The sequence below is a fragment of the Rhinolophus ferrumequinum genome, chromosome 23, assembly GCF_004115265.2.
Source record: "Rhinolophus ferrumequinum isolate MPI-CBG mRhiFer1 chromosome 23, mRhiFer1_v1.p, whole genome shotgun sequence".
Classification (NCBI taxonomy): domain Eukaryota; kingdom Metazoa; phylum Chordata; class Mammalia; order Chiroptera; family Rhinolophidae; genus Rhinolophus; species Rhinolophus ferrumequinum.
The window spans coordinates 17,033,959-17,055,905 of record NC_046306.1 but is presented as its reverse complement, the minus strand read 5'-3'; the positions used below and the strand labels follow the sequence as shown (position 1 = coordinate 17,055,905).

The 21,947-nt window shown below is 40.8% G+C and overlaps 2 pseudogenes; one reads left to right on the top strand and one right to left on the bottom strand.

Moving 5' to 3' along the window:
- Positions 1–533: 533 nt before the first annotated feature.
- On the bottom strand, positions 534–1,455 carry LOC117016272 (ubiquitin-like-conjugating enzyme ATG3; annotated as a pseudogene).
- Positions 1,456–20,621: 19,166 nt separating this feature from the next.
- LOC117016069 (transcription factor BTF3-like) lies at positions 20,622–21,350 on the top strand (annotated as a pseudogene).
- The last annotated feature ends 597 nt before the right edge of the window (positions 21,351–21,947 follow it).

Genomic DNA, 21,947 nt, shown 5'->3' with positions numbered 1-21,947 from the left:
TGTTGAAGAGAGAGGCTGGGACACAGAGTCCCCTGTCCCACCCATCATTGTTACAGGGTCTTCCTGGTGTGTTTGGCTTTAATCTAATACCACAGATTCTGGGCGGTGGCCAGGAGAGAACTGAACTGCAGAGCTCAGTGTGAAGTCTGACTCTCTCACTTCCCATGTGGTCAGGTCTCTGAATGTGTAAATCAGATCAAAAGATTCTGTGAAGGATCCACTAGAAGATAGTGATTGATGGAAAGACTGCATTAAAAATATAAGATTTCCTTAATAGCAACTGAAATTGAAGTGTCTGTACTGAGGCAAGAAACACACAGCAGGAGACAGTCTGTAAGGTCCTTATAGGGACACAAAACTTTTTTTGGGGGGTGGGGAATAGGGGAACATTTTAAAAATTAAATGCATACGCATAGAAGTCCCTTTATTAGAGAAGTTGTACGTATTGGTGAATATGGCCAATGGTCACCTCTATCAATTAGGAATCTTTAAAATCAGAACCAATAATTAGGATACATTCTATGCTCTGCTCGTTATACTGTGAAGTGTCTTGTGTAGTCATAGCCTACTGTTGTAATGACAATTTGTATACAGTTAAAGAAAATTAGAAGATGCCTATAAACGTCCCTCCTTCTGCGTCAGTTTCATTGACTTCCTCATTAGCTCAGCAGGCCTGCACGGGTGAACTGAACACAAAGGAGGTGGTGGAAGATTACGGTGATTTCAATGATTGCTGTTTTCTTCTCATGATCTTGACTGATGTCTTCATACATGTGCTCACCTGTTAAGGGCTGCCTTTGTTCATCATAGCTACCAATCATAGTCGTGGTACCTGGTCATATTTATCATGCATGATGTAGACGTCGTACGTTCTGGTTTGCAAACTAATGTCACCACCTCCAACATCCATTTTTGTTTTCCAAGCTTCTACTACTTTCCTTGTGCCTAGAGTAGCCTTCTCTGTTCCCAACAATTCACTCTCGTTCTAATCTTCCCTATCTGCAGCTTTTCTTTTTAATCTTCCTCTTCTGCCTCCCCACGTGACCCTGAGCAAATATGGAATTTGATACTGTACTTGTTTTCCGGTGTACTCTCTTTAATGGCGTTGGTTATTCCTGCAATCCCTGTTTTGTGCTACGTATCTACCCATCCCCTGTCACCATCATTTTCTTCAGTGAGAGCTCACAATTCATGTGAATATTGCACTTGTCTGCACCACGTGCAGCATGGCACAGTTTTGGTTAACCAAAATTGCTTGCTATTGGTAGGTGTGCCTGCACTTTCCTTCTTTCCCTTAGCCCATCACCATATTGGATAGCGGTAGACTAAGTAATCTCCAGCTGCCACAAACTTCTCTGGGGTAATGACACCTATTTCCTTAAATTCCGATACCTTGAGGACCAGGGTCAGGTACTCGTTCAGTTCCAGTGCCTTTCCCTTCACTGTGTAAGTCATTTTTGAAATTCTGTGTCCGGAGCAGTGGCCAGCCCTAAGACAGGATGGGAGGTGCAGCTGAGGTAGGGACCAGGGAGTCAGGAAATGTCCCCACTGCCACCGACTTCCATCACATGCACACATCCTTACGAAGTGAGGACTTTGCAGGTCCTCAAAGCATCTGCTGTCATTCTCAAGGTGCAATTATAGTGAAACACACAAAAATCCTCTCAAGCTCTACACCAAAGCATCATAATTATGAAAAGGCATCTACTGCAGATGGATGGAGAAGTGAAATACTCAACATATTGCCAAAATAATTGAAACAAGTTTCATTCTCCAGTATTACAATAGGTCATTTTTTTTTTTTTTTTTTTACTTTTTATTTGGGAATATTGGGGAACAACATGTTTTTCCAGGACCCATCAGCTCCAAGTCAAGTTGTCCTTCAGTCTAGTTGTATCCCTGGGAAAAATGGAGCTGGGAGTGTGGTTTTCAGATCCAGCTCAGTGCAGCTCAGCTCAAAGGCCAGTCACCGTTTTCAATCTAGTTGCGGGGGTGCAGCCTACCATCCCATGCAGGAATTGAACTGGCAACCTTGTTTTAAGAACTTGTGCTCTAACCGACTGACCCATCCAGCCACCCCTCTAGCAGCTCAGTGGCAGCTCGTTGTCTTCAATCTAGCTGTGGAGGGTGCAGCTCATTGTCCCACGTGGAAATCGACCAGCAACCCTGTTGTAAAGAGCTCGCACTCTAACCAATTGAGCCATCCAGCTGCCCCTGTTATAGGTTATTAAAGATGAGAAATCAGAAAGTCACTAAGGAGGATCATAGAATTTATTGTCCAAACAGGGGAGGGATAACTTTGTGAGTGAAAGAGAAAGAGAGAATTCTTAATGAGTCTGTCAGGACAGCAGACAGGAAACTGGAAATGCTTTGGGCACACTTGGATGAATGCTTACTTGATCAGATCTCCAATTTGAGGACATTTTTGGTTTGCAAGCATATCGGGTGCTCATTCAGTGTTTCTCATACAACCCGTGGTCCTCAGCTAATTGTAGGGTCAAATTAATGCTAGTCTCACCCTTGGCTTGGCACCATTTAGAATCAACATGATCAGCCAGTGGGAATCACTTGGAGACCATGGGGGGCTCTCCCTGGCACTTCTTTCTATTTCTAAAAATTTCAGCAACGTAACTGCTTGTTAATATACAGAACTTCAACATGTTCCAGAATGTTTATTTCAAGGTCAGATAAGCCAGAGTTCACTTTCCAGGGTCCCTTGAACATTTTACCTGCACAATCCTGAAGGCTTATTTCCTCCAGATGGCCCCTGACTATTTCTCTCTCTGGGTAGTTTTAATACTGAGCTGGATCTGAAAACCACACTCCCATCTCCATTTTTCCCAGGGATACTTCCCATTTGGAGTTCCTTGGAATAGAGTTAGCTTTGAGTCAAGCTCTGGACATCCATGGTTTGGGCAAAGACTTTCATTTTAGGTGGTTCTCATCTGGGAGCTCCTGTCCTCCCTACCCCCCACGCCAGGGGACTGTTGGCAGCGTCCGGGCACATGTTTGATCATCATGACTTGGGGGGGTGTGGGGAGATGTTATTGGTACCTAGTGGGTACAGGCCAGAGATGCTGTTACACACCCTACAATGCACAGGACAGCTCCCAACAATCATCTGGTTCAAAACGTGGAGAACCCTTGCTTTAGGTTAGTGAATAAACATTGGAAAGGGGGATGCCAGGTCTTCGTGGTGGTACTCATCGGCCTACTACCCTACAATGACGAAATGACCCGACGCACGCCTTGTAAAGAGGCTGATGAGCAAGGAGAGATCTGCCATTAAGTCGTGCAACGTCAGGGCTAGAGAGTTGGTTTTTCTCTTTGTTGGTTTTCACTGAGAAATTCTGACTTCTGTGTATCTTACAACCTTGTACATGGCTGTGGTGGCTTTGAACAAGATTCAATGCCACTGCTACATCTGCTTCCTCGATAACTGCTGCTAACCAATAATACCACAGTGGAGAGCACTTGACTTGTACCCACAGGTGAGGGGAATGTGTGACTCCATAATCCAAAAGACTCCCCTGCCTGGTGAGGCGAGAACATCCTTGCTGTCCTCACAAATGCCAAACACAGTCTCAGCTCAGCGCCTCTGCCTCTGCTCCTCCTCCTACCAAGAACTGTCTTCTCCCAGATTGCCACGTGATTGCTTCTTCACCTCCTTAGCTCATTGCTCAAAAACCCTCAGGGTTGCCCTCCCAGGCCACTGCTTATAAAACAGAAGCCTCGCTGCACCCCAAAATCCCTCCGTCCTCCTCGACCTGCTTTGTCTTTCTCATTCTTTTTGTCATCCACACCGTATGGTACTTGTTTATTTGTTTATGTCTGTCTGTACCTACAAGACCGTAAGCACTGAAAGGCAGGCACTTTATTCTTCTCATTGCTGGATCCCCAGGGTCTATGCCTGCCACATGGCAGGTACTACTTAGTAGCCACGGAATGAATGAGAAAATGGAAGACAAAGAGTTGAGACACTGATTGATTCTGACTTTGTGGCAAGACTTTAACTCATAGGATTGCATGTAATCTTCACAATCTTGAGAGAAAGGTATTCTTCCCATTTTATGGATGAGAAAACTATGGCACTAAGAGGAGAGTTGATTTGTACAAGGTTGGGCAACCAGTAGGTGGCTGAACCTGGGTCCTAATCTAAGCTGCTTGAGTTGACATCTGAAGCTGCTTCTTCAATGCTATGTTTATTTCCTCTTTTTGGTGGCGATATGCCTATGAGGATTTGATGAAGGTATTTTTCACACACATGTACACAGTCGCACATATGTGCACACACTTATAAACTCACACACACTCCTACACACGCTCACACATGCTTATTCATACACACCCTGGTTGCACACAATTCCAGGACTCCCACCTCCGACGCCCAGTGTACGGACCCGACACCAGAACCGGAACCGGCACCTGGCTTTTGCAGACTTGGGATTTGTGCCTTTCCTTCAACTCCATTGGTTTATTAACTAATTACTGCTTGTGAAGTCCTCGGGACATACCAAGCACTTGTTCGGTGCTAAATATGGTTATTAGTGAAGCTTTGATTTTAGAGAACAGCCAGGGAGCCCTGAAATAAGCAAATAACAGTTGTGTGGGGAGGCTGGCAGCCGGCCGGCATGCCGCCGTGGACAATCAAACTCTGCACGGCTCTCAAAGGTGCTTCCTTTCACGGCTTGCTGCATCTGTCCTCACAGGGAGTTTGCATATTTTCAGAGAACAGGATTTATTACTAATTAATTGCTTTTCTGAAGCCCCCCGGTGTTTCATCTTTCAGTGTCTATTTACCTTTCTTCTGCCGCCTCTTCAACCCAACCCCTATATTCACAGCAGTACTCTACCTGTCCTTAGGGGAAATAGAGGCTCCACCCCAATTTCATTCCCGCCACCCCTAAATGCGTCTGTCCACTGCCGAGTCTCCTTCCTGACCTTGCATCTCATTGGAAGTCTGCCCCCTCCAGAGCTGACTTTATGAGCGTGTGAGATGTATAGTCACACAGGGTCCCACGTTCAGATGTCCCCCCTTGACTGTTTTAATGCTCTGCTGTTACCATCTTAAAATTCTTAACAATGTTAGAAAAAGGGGCCCTCCATTTTCTTTTTTGTACTGAGCTCCACAAATTGTGTAGCCAGTCCTGCCCCCCTGCAACTGAGTATTTGATGTGAATCCCTCTGGTTGTGTCTCTGTGTGTCGCCTCCAAGACCTCACTCCACCAATAATACCTTGATCTTTCAGTCTTTCTCACTGTACTGACTGACACCTTTCATTCTACAATATGCTCCTCCAAGAGAATTGAACAAAATCCCTGCCATCAGTGTAATGACCCTCAGGCCTACATTGGCATTCTTTGGGTTGCAAGGGACAGAAACCCAGCTCCAACTAGTGGAGGCAAAAGGAAGAAGTTTATGCCATGAGGTCTGACAATTAAGTTCACACACTCATCCTAGAAAAAGTGCTGCATACCTCATTGCTGAGTATCACTATGGTCACTTTTGAAGTGCTCTCCTTGGGAAGCTATGCACTGATGCCAGTGCCTAGTCCACCCTTCAAAGCAATTTTGGAACTCTTTTTCTGGAATGGCCATCACAGGTGTTGTCGGATTACCCTTGAGGTCCTGAATGTCATCAAAATGTCTTCCTTTCAATATTTCCTTTCTCTTTGGGTAAAGAAAGAAGTCATTGGGGGCCAGCTCAGGTGAGTAGGGAGGGTGTTCCAATACAGTTATTTGTTTACTGGCTAGAAACTCCCTCACAGACAGTGCCGTGTGAGCTGGTGCATTGTCATGATGCAAGAGCCATGAATTGTTGGCGAAAAGTTCAGTTCGTTATCATCTAACTTTTTCACGCAGCCTTTTCAGCACTTCCAAATAGTAAACTTGGCTAACTGTTTGTCCAGTTGGTACAAATTCATAATTAATAATCCCTCTGATATGAAAAAATGTTAGCAGCATCAGTGCAACAAGTTCGTGAACTTAATGGTCAGACCTCTTATTACATAAACAAATTACGGAAGAGGCAGACATGGAGCTAGCTTTAGGGACTCCTGGATTCTGATATGTGACCACATATCCATCTTCATCTCTACTCCCATCTTCATGTTAGCCTTAAGCTTTCAGGTCAGTTTTTCCATGTGATGAAAACTTTTCCATAGATAGTGCTAGACCAAATTCCTGCGGCTTATGACCAGAGAGAAAAGAGCCATTGTCGCCTAGTTTGAATAAGTAAAAAGTGAGGGAAACACAAAACAGCCTCGTTTGTCTGTCCTCCACTTCTTCCTTCTCATACAAACCCAGCTAAGGGTCACAGAAGAGCATGTCTCCAAGAATTTGGACTCTTCATGGGGGGAATTAGGTACTAAACAGATTCAGTAGTTTATTGATTCATCAATCTACCCATGCATTCTTCCTCCTCTTCTTCCTCCTCAGACTTAATGTTTACCAAGCATGTGCCAGGCTCTTTACTAAGTGCTTTATCTTTTTGAACACTTGTAATGACTTTATGAAGCTGGTGCTAATATTGTCTCTATTTTATAGATCACAAAACTTAGGTCAGAGAGGTTTGTTGATTTTCTGTGACCACACTGCGAAGAAGGAATAGGAATGACACGCAAACCCAGATCCGTCTGATGTATCCCCGCTTTCTGGCGATGCACAATCCTAGGAGGTGAGCCCTCCCCTTGAAAAAGTAGGAAAAAACTTTTTAAAAAATGAGGGATCGTGCTACTATTTAGAGATCCAACTACTAGCAGTCTTATTTTGCCAATGTAGTATATATGTATATATAAAAATATATGTACATAACATATATAGAATATATTTAATATATAATGCATATGTAATATGTTATATGCATGCGTATATGTATATATGTATTTTTTGAAATCAATGGTAACGTATTTTTTAAAATTATTTATTTATTTTTCAGTTACAGCTGACATTCACTATTACTTTATATTAGTTTCAGGGGTACAGCATAATGGTTAGACATTCATGTAATTTATGCACGAATCCCACCAATTGGCCTAGTATCCACCTGGCACTATATATAGCTGTTGCAATATAATTGACTATGTTCTCTATGCTGTACTTTCTATCCCTGTGACCATTTTGTATTTCTTAATCCCTTCACCTTTTTCATCCAGCTTCCTAACGCCCCCTCCCCTTTGGCAACCATCAGTTTGTTCTCTTTATGTATGAGGTGTGTTTCTGTTTTGTTCGGTCATTTATTTTGTTCTTTAGATTCCATATATAAGGGAGATCATATGGTATTCGTCTTTCTTGGTCTTACTTATTTCACTTAGCATAATATCCTCTAGGTCCATCCACATTATAGTAAATGGTAAGATTTCATTCTTTATTATGGCCAAGTACTATTCCATCATATATATACACCACATCTTCTTTACCCAATCATCTATTAACAGGCACTTGGGTTGTTTCCATATCTTGGCTATTGTAAATAATGCTGCAGTGAACATAGGGATGCATATGTCTTTTTGAATTACTGTTTTGGATTTCTCTGGACACATACCCAGAAGTGAAATTGCTGGATCATAAAATCGTTCTATTTTTAATTTTTTGAGGAACATCCAAACTGTTTTCTACAGTAGCTGCACCAATTTGCCATCTAGATTCTATTTTTGATCTGCCTTTTCCCTCCCTATATAATATGTCACAGACATATTTTCAAGTCATAATATGTTCTCTTCATTCATCATTTAAAAAATTTTCTTTTTTAATTGGGGAAGGGGAACAGGACTTTATTGGAGAACAGTGTGTACTTCCAGGCTTTTTTTCCAAGTCAAGTTGTTATCCTTTCAATCTTAGTTGTGGAGGGTGCCGTTCAGCTTCAAGTTGTTGTCCTTTCAGTCTTAGTTGTGGAGGGCGCAGCTCAGCTCCAGGTCCAGTTGCTGTTTCTAGTTGCAGGGGGCGCAGCCCACCATCCCTTGCGGGAGTCGAACTGGCAACCTTGTGGTTGAGAGGATGCACTCCAGCCAACTGAGCCATCCAGGAGCTCAGCGGCAGCTCAGCTCAAGGTGCCGTGTACAATCTTAGTTGCAGGGGGTGCTGCCCACCATCCCTTGCGGGACTTGAGGAATTGAACTGGCAACCTTGTGGTTGAGAACCCACTGGCCCATGTGGGAATCGAACCGGCAGCCTTTGGAGTTAGGAGCATGGTGCTCTAACCGCCTGAGCCACCGGGTCAGGCCCCATTCATCATTTTTATGGCTGATTACATTCCATTTAGTGGGGGAAAATTTCCATCTGGATTTTGATCAGAATTATCCTGAATGTACAGATTACTTTGGAGATGATCTCTGTCCTCCTCACCAGAAAGTTGGGAAAGACCTGAACATCTCTGAATGCAGGACCAAGCTCAGAGAGAGCCTTGTGGACATAGGAGAAAGGACCTCTCAAAAGCCGGCATTGATTGATTGGCCAGGATTTGCCCAAGGCTCACATCTCTTCTTTCCTTATGAAGGCCAGAGCCATGTCAGGGACCCCTCTGCACCCTCTGAGGTGGCACCTCCTTTCCTTGTACTTGATGGAAGCTGGAGGATCACCGATTGTTAGCAAGAACTTTATGATTTGTAAGACTGCAAGATATGGTAGGAAAGATATATGTCCTATATGGTGGTGGGACAGTAAATGTTTAAAAACCAGCTTTTCCAAAAACCAACCCCTGATCTGTAGTGTTTAGCACTTCCATGTTGTGAACACTTTCACTAGGGACAATTTCAAGCTACTAATTTAATGTCATTGAAAGAGGAGTGGAGAAGAGGTAGACGGTAACACAACTTTATACAGTATCCCATCCTACAGATACAATGGATGTAAACAATCTTAAAAGCATAGACAACAGACAGCAGTAACATGTAAAATAATTAAGAAGTGATGACTTTTAAGTGTTTATTACCTGGGATGAATATAATTTATTGAATTGTGAGTGTGTTTAATTTAGTTTTTAATAGTGACTGGGTGTAACAACTGGTTTGCAAAATTCCTGATAACTGAACAATCGAACTTAGTTAAATGATCGAATAGACCCCTGCTTGAGCTCACCATCAGTCAGACAGACAGATCTGGATTCGAATTTTAGCTCCAGCAGTTGCCAGCTGTGTGACCTTGGGAACGATGGTTTAGTTTCCCCCTATAGAGCATCTTAACAATGATAGTTATTACCTCGGGATATTGCAAAGATGAGAATAGACACAAAGCACTTGGGGTCTAGGATACACCACCTGTTGTTCCCCAGCGAGAGAGGGTGGTAGTGGTTGTGGCAGCAGCCAGTGTCACAGTTTCGTGGATGTAACAGCCACCTCACAGGTTTACTTTGAGGGTTCAGTGAGTGACTGTATGTGAAGTGTTTAGTGCAGTGTCTGACACCTGTGGAGCTCCAAATATGGATAGTGCGAGTGGAAGGGACAGCAGTCGTGGTGGTTGTTATAGGAGGTGGTGTCCACAGCAGCTAGCAGGGCTCAGATTCTAGATCCTTCACTTACTAGCTGTGTGACCTGGGGCAAGTCAGTGACTCTTTCTGAGCCTCGGTTTCCTTCTATGTAAAATGGAAAATAACAGTAGCCAACTTAAAGGGTGTTCTAAGAATCCAATGAGAAAAAGCCGTGCTATTCTGACGATGATTTCCATAATCATGGTCAATATCACAGGAGATGCTGAGTCACAATCCCCATCTGTGACTGGGACCCACATCGCAGTGGACTTCTGGGTGGCCCATCCTTCCTGTTTTCTCTCTCATAACTTCGGCACACATGGCCCTTTGAATAATGATAAGAGACTAGGGAGAGGTTGACCCTATGCCAGAGCTCTTTATCCTTTCCAACGGGCAAACCCTGCGCTGGATTTGCACACCAGGTTGCAAGTGCTCAAGGAATTTTAGCCTGAGTGTAAAACTCCTAAGCATGAGGCTTGGTAAGTATGTAGCCCAGATGTCACGCAACCACGCGATCATGTGGTCTTTTTGTTCAGGGACCTGGTATTAATGTGTTCTGTTAATCAGAAGATCTGATATTCGTGGGTTCTGGGGATTATGTGACCTGTCAATCAAGGCTTATAATGGGTCCTTGGGTTCTGGATAAAGGCATGACTTTTCTACAAGGTGGGCAGGGGACGGTGAGGAGTTCAGGGCAGCAGATTCCGCGCTGCACTCTATAATAAGGACACCAGTCGGCACAGGTGACTACCGAGCACTAGAAATGTGTCTAGTACAAATGAGGTGTGTTCTCAGTCTAAGACATACACTGGATTTGGAAGACTTCACGTGAAAAAAGAGAAAATACCTCATTAAATAAGTTTTATACCGATCCCACCGTCACACAATACTATTTTGAATAGATTGGGTTACATAAAATACTATTCAATTAATTTAATCTGTTTCTTTTTACATTTTTAAAGCGTACTAGAAGACTTGAAGTTCCATATATGGCTCACAATGTATTTCTATTGGACAGCACTGTGCTGGAGAATTCAGGCAGGAGCTAGTCATGGTCATTGTCAGAAGTACTGGGTTCTTCTGGAACAAGGCTGCAGATTCCAGAGATGGAGCCTCCTGAGATCAAGGTGGAGTTTTGGTTGTTGCAGGAATTGGACGGAGAAAGACACTCAGCCACAGGCCTCAAGCGGTGAGAGAACAGGGTGACTCTAACAGTCTCCTGCTCACAGGTCTTCCTGCCTCTGTTTTTGTTCTCCAAGAATCTATTTTTCTGCCACTTTAGCAACCAAAGTGATTTTTGTTTTTAAAAAAGACCTGAGTCCACTCAAAGAGACTCACTTTAATCTCTTTCATTTTTCCTAATCCTTTTGAAATTAAATTCAAGGTCCTTATAAGCCTGGTCTGGAAGGTCCTGCACGTTCTGTCCTTCAGCTGCTCTCCAGCCTCACCGTCCTCCATTCTCTGCCTCACTTGGGAATGTTCCAGCCTAAGGAGCCTCCAACAGGTGCCAGCAGCATTCCTGCCTCAAGGCCTTTGCACATGCTATTTCTTCTGCCTGGAACACTCTTGCTTAACACCTCATCTGGGCGGTGCCTTCTCATGCTTCAGGTCTCAGTGTACATAACATCTCCTCTAATGAAACTTCTGCATCCATCCTCTAATAACAAACCCCAATGTCCTTCCTACTCCCCACTTGTTTACACTTATCTCATTATCACCTGTTGACACTCATGTGCTCAGTTATTTAGTTTTAGTCTATCCAACATAGTGCTGGATTTTAAGCGCTATGCAGTAGGTCCATGTCTGTGTTGTATCCCCAGTCCTGGCATGGAGGTTGCCACACAGGAGCCACTAAGAAAATACTTGTTGAAAAAAAAAATTGAATGAATGAAGGTCTGCTATGTGAACCAGGACACAAGTTCAATACCAGCTTTAGAAGGATGACTGATGGAGAAGGACTGAGGCTGGAGATGGGGGAGCGACCTTGGCTATTCCAAGGACAGTGGCCCAAGGACACAGATGCTGGGGCAGCAAGCCGCGCCCAGCCTGAGACCAACCGGGACAGCCTGTCTCTGCCTCATCTCAGGCAGAAACTTCAAAACCCTTCACAAGAAATGAGTCAGGACATGTTGGCCCCTGGAGCTGTCATTGGCCCTCGGAAGGCCTCTGCCAGGGTTTGATTAAGCACCTTCCAAGGTGGGTCTCATAATTAACTGTGGCCATACAACGTGTTCCTGCACATGCAAATCATTAGCAATACTTTGGGGCTTATCTACTAATGAAAACTCCTTGGCATTTCTGTAAGCATATTACGGTCAATTACAATTAATTCAGTTTGCATCGACTGCCTTTCCTTATGCAAAGATTGTGCAAATCGAGTGTGTGAGCCAAGGGCTCCGAGGCCTGTAAAATCCATAATGGTTAGCTTTCAGGGATGGTGAGGAGAGAGTAAAATGGTGGGCTGTTTGAAATTTCAATCAGAGCAAGCCTGGTCAATAGAAGCAGGTTTGCTGCACTCCGATTAGTTGGACTGGGAATGAAAGGGGGGCAGGGGGCCAGTTTCCTGTTGCCCAAGGTTATAGAGTCACAGACTGTCCCCTCTCCCAAGCAGTTTCTCTTTTGGGCTCCACCTCTGCATTCCTAGCTGCAGCCTTTCTGAGCCCCAAGGGACCTGATTTCCTGTCTGAAGAGTCAGAACCGCGTGATTCATGAGGACATATTATTGCTGCTTGAGGAGAGCCGAGGTTTTCTTTTTATTTCTTTCCCACAGCTCCAAGAGCAAAGTTCAGAAAACAGCAGGTGTGAAATACGTTTTTAAAATTTCAGTTTCTGGACCAGTGACCTTGGTCCAATATTAACTGAGTGCCAAGGAGTGTGCTCAGTGCTTTATGTGCCCTTCTAAGTACGTATGTGCACACCACATGAGCTTATTATGAGGGAGAGAGTCCCACTTCACACATTTTACAGGCAAGGCTTCGACAGGGAGAGTAGCCTGTCCCTATTATGCAACTAGGAAAAGTTTCGTGTGAATCTAGATTTTTAAACAGCTGCACTTGAATCCTCATCTCAGGGTCTGCTTCTGGGGGAACCAAACTGGGATAGTTCTTAACTTTAGTCATAAGCCTGTTACAAAAAAATGTTTGATGACTTTAAACATTGTTTATTTTTAATTGCGCAGGTAAACAGGAATGTATTCTGATTGTAAAAAAAACAACACCAAACATTACAGTTACTATCAAAGTTTTCCTGACCCTCTTCCTCAATACCTTCCCTGCCCAGAAATGACCATTTTTGTTATTTGTGTTTCTCCTCCAGATACTTTCTACACACACACACACACACACACACACACACACACACACACACACACCACTCTACATATTTGACCTACAATGTATTTTTTTTTAAATTCACAGGATGTTTTGGAGTTCTTGTTGGATTTAAGCCAAAATCTATCATTAATTTTATTAAATGTATATGGCTAAATTCTGCAATTAAAAGGGAAAGATTTTTTTTCATAAAAGCATATACTGCGTATGGAGTATTTGCTTTAAATTTAAGGACACATAAAATTTGAAACCAAATGCTGCAATTACTAACCGAAAGATAGCTGAGATAATTATCTTTATGCAAATATACATGACCCTATTTCACTTCTTTTAAATGCTGCATAACATTACACTGTATGAATTTAGCTTAGTTTATTCAACTCCTCTAATGGTGGACATTTGGGTTATTCTCTGTTCTGTGACAGCTTCAACTTTGGGGCTTTCTCCTTACAGCATAGATTGTCTTCGTGAAGGTCAATTGTCTCAAATTAAGGGCTCTGCTCTGCAATCATGGTTCTTGTGACTCCTGAAGCAGCCACAATGCTGGTTACAAAATGAAGATATTATGAAAACCAGAAAGAATTCTGGGGAATTCCAGACAATGCAACATGACTCTTCTAAGTCCCTAGGGGAGGCAAAGCAGACTCTTGAAGAGGTGGATTGGGACAGGATGCTGGAGAGAGAAGGAGGAGAGGGGAGAGAGAAGTAGGGATAAGGACTGAGGAAGAGGAGTCTCTTTTGGTCCCAGACTCTTGAGGCCCCATTTGCTAATTTATCACAAGACCACAGAAAAATTGATCCCTCCTGCTCCATCCAGATGTTGCTTTCTTGAGTTTTGGCCTTGCCCCCATAGCTCTTACCACATCAAGGATGTGAATAGCAATAAAAAATAGCTTTTGCTTTAGTAAGATTGCAATCTTCTGTGTTGGATTTTTCTGCACCATCTCAGTCACAGTGTCTGGGAAGCATAAATTATTAGGTTCAACTATATGAAAGTGACATTTTTGTAGGTTAAAAGCCTTTGGTTTCATGTGGTTCAACAGAATATTTTTGGAATCAATTAAATTTATCTTTTAGGTGATGGGGTTGGGGTGACAGTGTGATTGCAATCTCATGTCAGACCCTGAGTCAGAACCATCTAGCTAAGCAAGTTCCTTTATTTCTCTGTGCCTGTTTCCTTATCTCTGGCATAAATTTAATAATGCTAGTTCATAGGATTATTGTAAAGAAAATTAAAATAATATATGTCAAAGATTTAAAATCCTGTCTTTGTCATAGTAAAAGCTTGATGAAGTATAACTACCATTGTCATCAGCATTACCGAGCAATAGGATGCCACTACAAAAAGGTAAAGAGACTTAGTATTTACTGAATGACAATTGTCTAACAAGTACTGGATGAAAACTTCCATAAGCTTTGTTAAAAAACCACAGGGCTGTGAGACTATTAATGTCCCTTTTTCCAAATGCTGAAAAGGAATCTCAGAATTGTTAAATAACCGACCAAAGATGGAACAATATAGAGAAGTATGCCTCATATGAGATGTGGTGAATATATATGCTTAATTAGAATTCCAGAAGATGAGAGGAAAGAAAATGGAGCAGAAGAAACATTTGAAGATATGAATAATAACATTTTTCCAAATATGATGCATGACACCATCTGTAATTGACCAAGGAGGTGCACCCAGAGAAAACCACACTTGGTTTATCACAGTAAAGCTGGTGAAAATAAAAACTAAAGATAAAAATATCTTATACATCACCAAAGAAAAACTGGAATATTATCATCATAAGTGCAAAAATAATATTTAGAGCAGACTTCTTAACAGAAATTCAGTCAGAACACAATGGAACAACTTTAAAATATTCAGGAAAATAACTGCCAACCTAGAATTCTACACCCAGACAAATATTCTTTAAAAGTTAACATGAAATAAATACATTTTCACATAAACAAAACCTGAGATAATTTTTACCAGTAGACTTCTACTAAGGGAAATGATAAAGGGTGTTCTTTAGGCAGAAGGAAAATGGTCCCAGGTGAAAACATGGAAATTATGAAAGAATAAACAGTCAGAGAAGAGATAAATATGTGAATGTACCTAAATGAATATTGACTGTACAAGGAATGGTAATAATGTTTTGTCATTGCAACATTAAAACAAAAGGAGACAGAGAATAGAATTGAAGTATTCTAGGAGTCTCATGATATCTGGAAAGTGGTAAAAGTACTAACTTCTATAAAACTAATAATTCAAGGATATGTAACCTCTAGGGTAACATGTGAAAGAAGAGTAAAGGAATGTGTAGCTAAAAATGTAATTGAGGGGATAATGGAATAATAATAATAAAAAGTCTATTAATCCCAAAGAAGGCAAGAAAGGAAAGATAAGTGAACATAGGATGGATGTGAAAATTGATGACAAGTAATAAAATGTTGGATCTAAGCCAAAAATCTATCAGTAGTTTTATTAAATGTATATGGCTAAATTCTGCAATTAAAAGGGAATTTTTTCCATAAAAGCATACACTGCATATAAAGTATTTGCTTTAAATATAAGGACATATAAAATTTGAATACAAAAGAATACATTCTATAGCCAAAGGATAGCTGAGATAATTGTTCTTATATGAGACAAAGCCTACTTTAAGAAAAGAAATACTACCAGAGATAAAGATAGATATTTCCTAATGATGAAAGGGCAATTCACCAAAACGTAATAACTCTACATTCGTGCTTAACTAACATACTTTCAAAATATTTCAAATAGGAAAATCCACAATCATAGTAGGCGACTATAATATAATTTTCTCAGAGGTGAGAGAACAAACAGATAAAAAAAATCAGTAAGGACAAAGAAGATCTGGTTAATATACTTGACCTAATTTACACAAATTAGCCTAATTTACTTAATTGACTAAACCTAGCTGACTTAATTGAAAACTAATTGAAATTAATAGAATACTTTCTAACATAACACATGGACTATTAAATAAAATTGATTATATTTTGAGACAGAAATCAAATTTCACCAGATTGAAAGCATTAAAACTATTTAGCACATGTCCTCTGACCAGAATGGAACAAAGCTAGAAATAAGTAGCAAAAAAGAAAATTAGAAATGCTCAAATATTTGAAAATTAAATAACTGATTTCTAAATAATCTATGAGTCAAAGAATAAATTTTAGTGAAAAATTAGATATTATTTTGGAATGAACAATAATAAAAATAAGACATATAAAAACATTTGGAATGCACCTAAAGTTATGGTAGCAGATAATTTATAGTCCAATGTCCATATGTGAGAAAAGAAGAAAAGGTAGAAATCCATGATTCTAGTATTTATCTCAATAAGTTAGAAAAATAACAAATTAAACCTAGAGAATATGCAATAGAAAAAATAATTAAAAAATTAATTAACTAGAAAACATATATACAATAGAGAAAAATTTTAAAAGTTGATTCTCTGAAAGACTGATAAAATAGACAAATCTCTAGCAAGATTAATCAGACAAGAATTAGAGAAGGTATAAATTGCAATTTTATAATAGGAAAGGAATATTAATACAGAGCATACAGATATATAGAATGTAATGTACAACTTTCTGCTAATACACTTAAAAATGTAGAATGAATTATGAAAAGTCCAAGAAAAGCATAATGTATTAAATTGACCTAAAAAGAAAGGGACTAATCTGAATGGTCACATGTTGCTAAAGATATTTAAACTGCAATTTATAATCTTCCAACACACAAGAAAAATCTTCAAGTACTGATTAGTTTACCAGTGAAATTTTAAAAATATTTATGTAAGAAGTAATACCAACATTATACAAACACTTCCAAAAAAATAGAAGTAGAAAAATATAAATACCATGAGGTTAGTAAAATCTGACAAGAACATTACATAAAAGGGAAACTTTGGGCCAATTTTTCTATATAAGTTTTAAAATTCTACACAGAATAATGCAATTCAAACGAGGTAGTGTCTAAAGGGAGTAATTCACGTAGACAAAGTTGGATTTATTCCAGGAATGCAAGGTTGGTTCAATATTTAAAAACAGTCATGTTATTTATCACATTAATGACATAAAAGAGAAAAATAATTCATCACCTCAATAGATGCAGTAAAACCATTTGAAAAGTTCAACTCCTAATCATTATAAAAACTCTCAGCAATTTATGAATAGAAAGTAATTTAAAAAATCTAATAAATAATATCTACAAAAAAATCCTACAGCAAACATCACATAACACTTCATTTAAATGGTGATATGTTGAAAGTTTTCTTTCCAAATTTGGTGAGGATGGCCAGTATTCCATTTCTAGTCAAAATTGTACTGGAGGTCCTATCCAGTGCAATAAATCACATACAAGAGATAAAAGACATAAAGATTGGGTAGAAAGAAATCATTTGTAGACAACATGAATGTATAGGTAGAAATTAAAAATAATGTACACATATACTATAGAAATTAGTACTTTTGCATGACCACTGAATAAAAAGTCAATCTTAAAAATCAATTATATTTCTATTACTGTGAACAAATAGAAAATAAAAGCAATAAAGTGCTAAAGCTTACAATGGTATCAAAACACTCAAATATCTAGGAATAAGTAAAAAGCTGTACAAGATCTATGCACAGGAAACTATAAAACATTGTTGAGAAAAATTATGAAAGAAGGAAATAAACAGAAGGATATAACATGTTTATACATTGGAAAATTCAGTTTTGTAAAGATGTCAATTCTTTTAAAATCATCAGTGGGTTTAATTCAATCCTATTAAAAATAGCAGATTTTGTGTGTATGTCTGTGTGGTGTGTGTGTATGTGTGCATGCATGCAGAAATGACAAACTGATTCGAATAGAATTGCCAAGACAATTTGAAGAGGAGCAAAGTTAGAAAACTTACACTCTTCATATCAAGATTTATTTTAAAGCTACAGTAACTAAGACAGTGTGGTATTGGCATAAGACAAAATATGTATGGAAAAAATAGATATCTGGAAATAGATCCAAACATATATGTCCACTTGATTTATGACAGTGGTGACACTGCATTACGGTGCAGAAAGGGTACTCCTTCCATAAATCATGCTGGGTCAATTGGATATTCATATGGAAAAAAATAGACCTAGAGTTGTATCACACACAATACACAAAAATCAATTCCAGATGCGTTCTAGTTCTAAACGTAAAAGGTTAAAACAATAAAACTTTGTAAAGATGAACTCAGGAATACTTTCACGGCCTACTTCGTAAGGTAGACAACAGCAGGACCCATAAAAGGAAAGATTGTCAAATTGATCTTCATTAAAATAGAAAAATTGTGTTTATCAAAAGGGACCATTGAGGATGTGAAAATGGAAATAACAGAGTGGAAGATATTTAAAATACACATTTTCTACAAGGACTCTTAGCCAGAATATAGAAAGCACTTCACAAATCAGTGAGAAAAAAAAAGACAACCCAACAGGAAATCAACATAAAATTTGTACAAGACTTTCATAGGAGGGGATATACAAATAGCCAATAAGCATATGAAAAGATGCTTAACCTCATTAGTCATTAATAAAATGCACATTAAAACTACTATTAGGTATCTACAGACTCCCACCAGAATGGCTAAAATGAGGAAGACAGATAATACCAAATGCCAATGAAGATGTGGAGTATTTGAAACTCTCAATGTCTTGCTATATTCAACGAATTTCTCAATTAGAATGCGAGTGGAAGAAGGCAGACACAAAGCGATACATACTGAGTGATTTCTCTCATATAAAGTATTAAAGCAGGTACAACTAATTATTGGTGGAAGATGGAAAAATGGTTATTAATTATTATAGAAACTGCAAGGGTGCTGGCTCTATTTTGTTTCTTGATCTGCATAGTGATTACATGGGTTCAGGAAAAGTCATTATATGTGTACACTTTTCTATATGCTTGTTATTCTGTTAAATGTTTATTTAAAATAAAATCACACTAAGTAAAGAACTTCAAACAGTCGAGGGGATGGAATGCCTCAGCTTTACAAGGCTGAGACCTTTGCCTGGTAAACGTAGCCCAGGGGATATTCAACAGTGTGTCTGGGGAGGGGCAGCTCTTATCCCCAGACACTTTTCCCACTCTAATAAAACCCATCTGACTCATAACATTTCGAATGCAACGTCCTTGGAAGTTTGACAAGTCCTGACTGCCTGGTTGTCCCAAGACAGCAGAACCATTTGAGTGTGGACAGAGAGATGAGGGGGTGGGAGGTAGAGAATTCTGCCGGTCAGTCTAGAGCAGTGTTTCTCTAACTTGAAAGTGCAAAACACAATTACCTTGAGGCTTTGTAACAACACAGATGGCTGGAGCCCACGTCCAAAGTTTCTGATTCAGTAGGTTTCACCCCCACCCCCATTCGCATATCGAAATCCAAACTCCCAATGTCATGATATTAGAAGATGGGACCTTTAGGAGTGATATGGTCATAAAAACGGAGCTTTCATGAGTGGGATTAGTGCCCTTATAAGAAAAGACAAGAGCGCTTTCCACTGTGCTCTCCACTATGTGAGGACACGATGAGAAGATGGCCATTTGCAAACCAGGAAGAGAGCTCTCCCCGGACACCAGATCTGAGGAGGCTTTGATCTGGGATTTCCAAGACTTCAGAACTCTAACAAATACCTTGCTGTTGTTTAAGCCACCCAGGCTACTGTATTCTATTACAGCAGCCTGAACTGACTAAGGTAGTAGGCCTGGAGTGCACCCCAACCCCCCAATCTTGCATTTATGCAAGTTCCCAGGTGATGTTGCTTGTCTAGATGCCACACCATGAGACTCACTGATTTCAAGCACATATTGGTGAGAACTTTACAGGGAGAGCAAGGCGTTGCTTCTGGTGGTGGGTGGTGGCAACTGGGTTGGAGTGTGGACGCATCCAGCCCCGAGGCCTAAATTTCGTTGTCCACAGCAGGTTCTCCAGAAGGACTCTCCTTGCCCCAAAGCTGGGTTTTATGAGTTTATTCCATGAGGTTTTATAAGGGAGTTCACTTAGAATATGTCAATGCCTTGTTCTTACACACAACAAGTCAAAGAGGCAGCGAGTCTTTCTTAAGCGAACACATGATCTCATTAGGAGCTGGGCATTTGAATAGTTCAGTCATAAATCCAGGGCCATCCGGGTTGGTGACAGAGTCTTTGTCTCTGGCAACGACTTGCACTCATAGTAAAATGATTGTGACCCGGTTTCTATTTCAGTGAGAAACACTGACTTTATACTTGGCATCAGCCCAGTGTTGGAGGCGGGGGGGGGGGGGGGGGGGGGGGGGGCGGTGCAGTGGAAACGGCCCGGGAACAAAGAGGCAGCCGATTCAGCTGCCTGCTCCCTGTTTACATCGTGTGTATCAAGAAGACCAGCTGAGTCTGATACATTTTCCATCCCAAATGACTCTTGCTTTGCACATGTATTTCCAAGGCTTGGAGTTGTTGCAGAATACTTGCCTCCACCACAGCATTTCCCAGCCTGCAGCTGGGGAGTTTTATATTCAAAAGGACGTGGGACTTTCCAAGCGTGGGGTGTCATATCTGTAGCAGCACTCATGTCTCCTCTCTTGGGATTGACTTGCCACGAGCCAGCCCTAGCTAAAGAGCAGCCATCGTGGCTTCATGTCTGTGTCCTGGTCACAGCCATTACCTTGGGCACCCTAGCGCTTCCAGGTCTGTTTACTTTGGGCAGTATTACCAGCTAAAGAATGGCTTTCCATTCTCAGCTGGTCTGCCCAAGACCCCCTGAGCGCCAACCCTAGTCCCCCTCGCGGCCCCGTGTCCTCTCCAACAAGATGAAAGAAGCTATCATGAACCAGGAGAAACTCGCCAAACTGCATGCACAAGTGCGCATTGGTGGGAAAGGAACTGATCGCAGAAAGAAGAAGGTGGTTCACAGAACAGCTGCAGCAGATGATAAAAAACTTCAGTTCTCCTTAAAGAAGTTAGGGGTAAACAATATCTCCGGTATTGAAGAGGTGAATATGTTCACAAACCAAGGAAGAGTGATCTACTTTAACAACCCTAAAGTTCAAGCCTCTTTGGCAGCGAATACTTTTCACCATCACAGGCCACGCTGAGACCAAGCAGCTGACAGAAATGCTACCCAGCATCTTAAACCAGCTCGGTGCAGACAGTCTGACTAGTTTAAGGAGACTGGCTGAAGCTCTGCCCAAACAATCTGTGGATGGAAAAGCACCACTTGCTACTGGAGAGGATGACGATGATGAAGTTCCAGATCTTGTGGAGAATTTTGATGAGGCTTCCAAGAATGAAGCAAACTGAATTGAGTCAACTTCTGAAGAAGATAAAACTTGAAGAAGTTACAGGGAGCTGCTATTTTATATTATGACTGCTTTTTAAATTTTGTTCATGGATCTGATAAAATCTCAGTCTCTAATATTTTTAAGCCCAAGCCCCTTGGACACTGCAGCTCTTTTCAGTTTTTGCGTATACACAAATCATTCTTTGCAGCTAATTAAGGTGAAGAAGCTTGGGAATAAAGTTTGAAGCAAAGGTTAATAAAGTTCTCTGCCTAGTAAAAAAAAAAAGAAAAAAAAAAGAATGCCTTTCCCCATTCCCACTTCCACCCACGGTCACACACAGGGTCCCCTTTCCCATACACCTGCTCTCTCTTGGTTCTCATTGGTTAGGCTCATCCACGTTGGAGGCTAATAGGAGAATGACTGATGCCACGCCCCGCCCTCAGCTTTCCAGTGAGCTCTCACTGACTTCCCACTGCTGGTATCTGCATCTTTGTGCCCAGAGGTTTTTCCCTCTAGAACCCTAAAAAATTGCTCTGCCTTTTCACAAAGCAGGCCAGATGTTCCAGGAAGAATCCCCACCCAAAGACTATCAGGCATTGGTATACCAATGCCCCAAATCATTTGCTTCTAGGGTGGGATAATCCACACTGTTTCCAAGCATTTCCCCATGGGAGCCAGCTTGAAAACACACCATTTCCTGGCTTCCTTCCAAGCCATTATGCATTCCACAGCTATTTATTGAGTAACCACTGTTTGCCAGGCACTGTGCTAGATATGGTTCTCGGAGTCCATGGGAGGAAACAGACAATAAACAATCACACAAAAATGTGTCATTTCACAATGGCTATAAGTGCT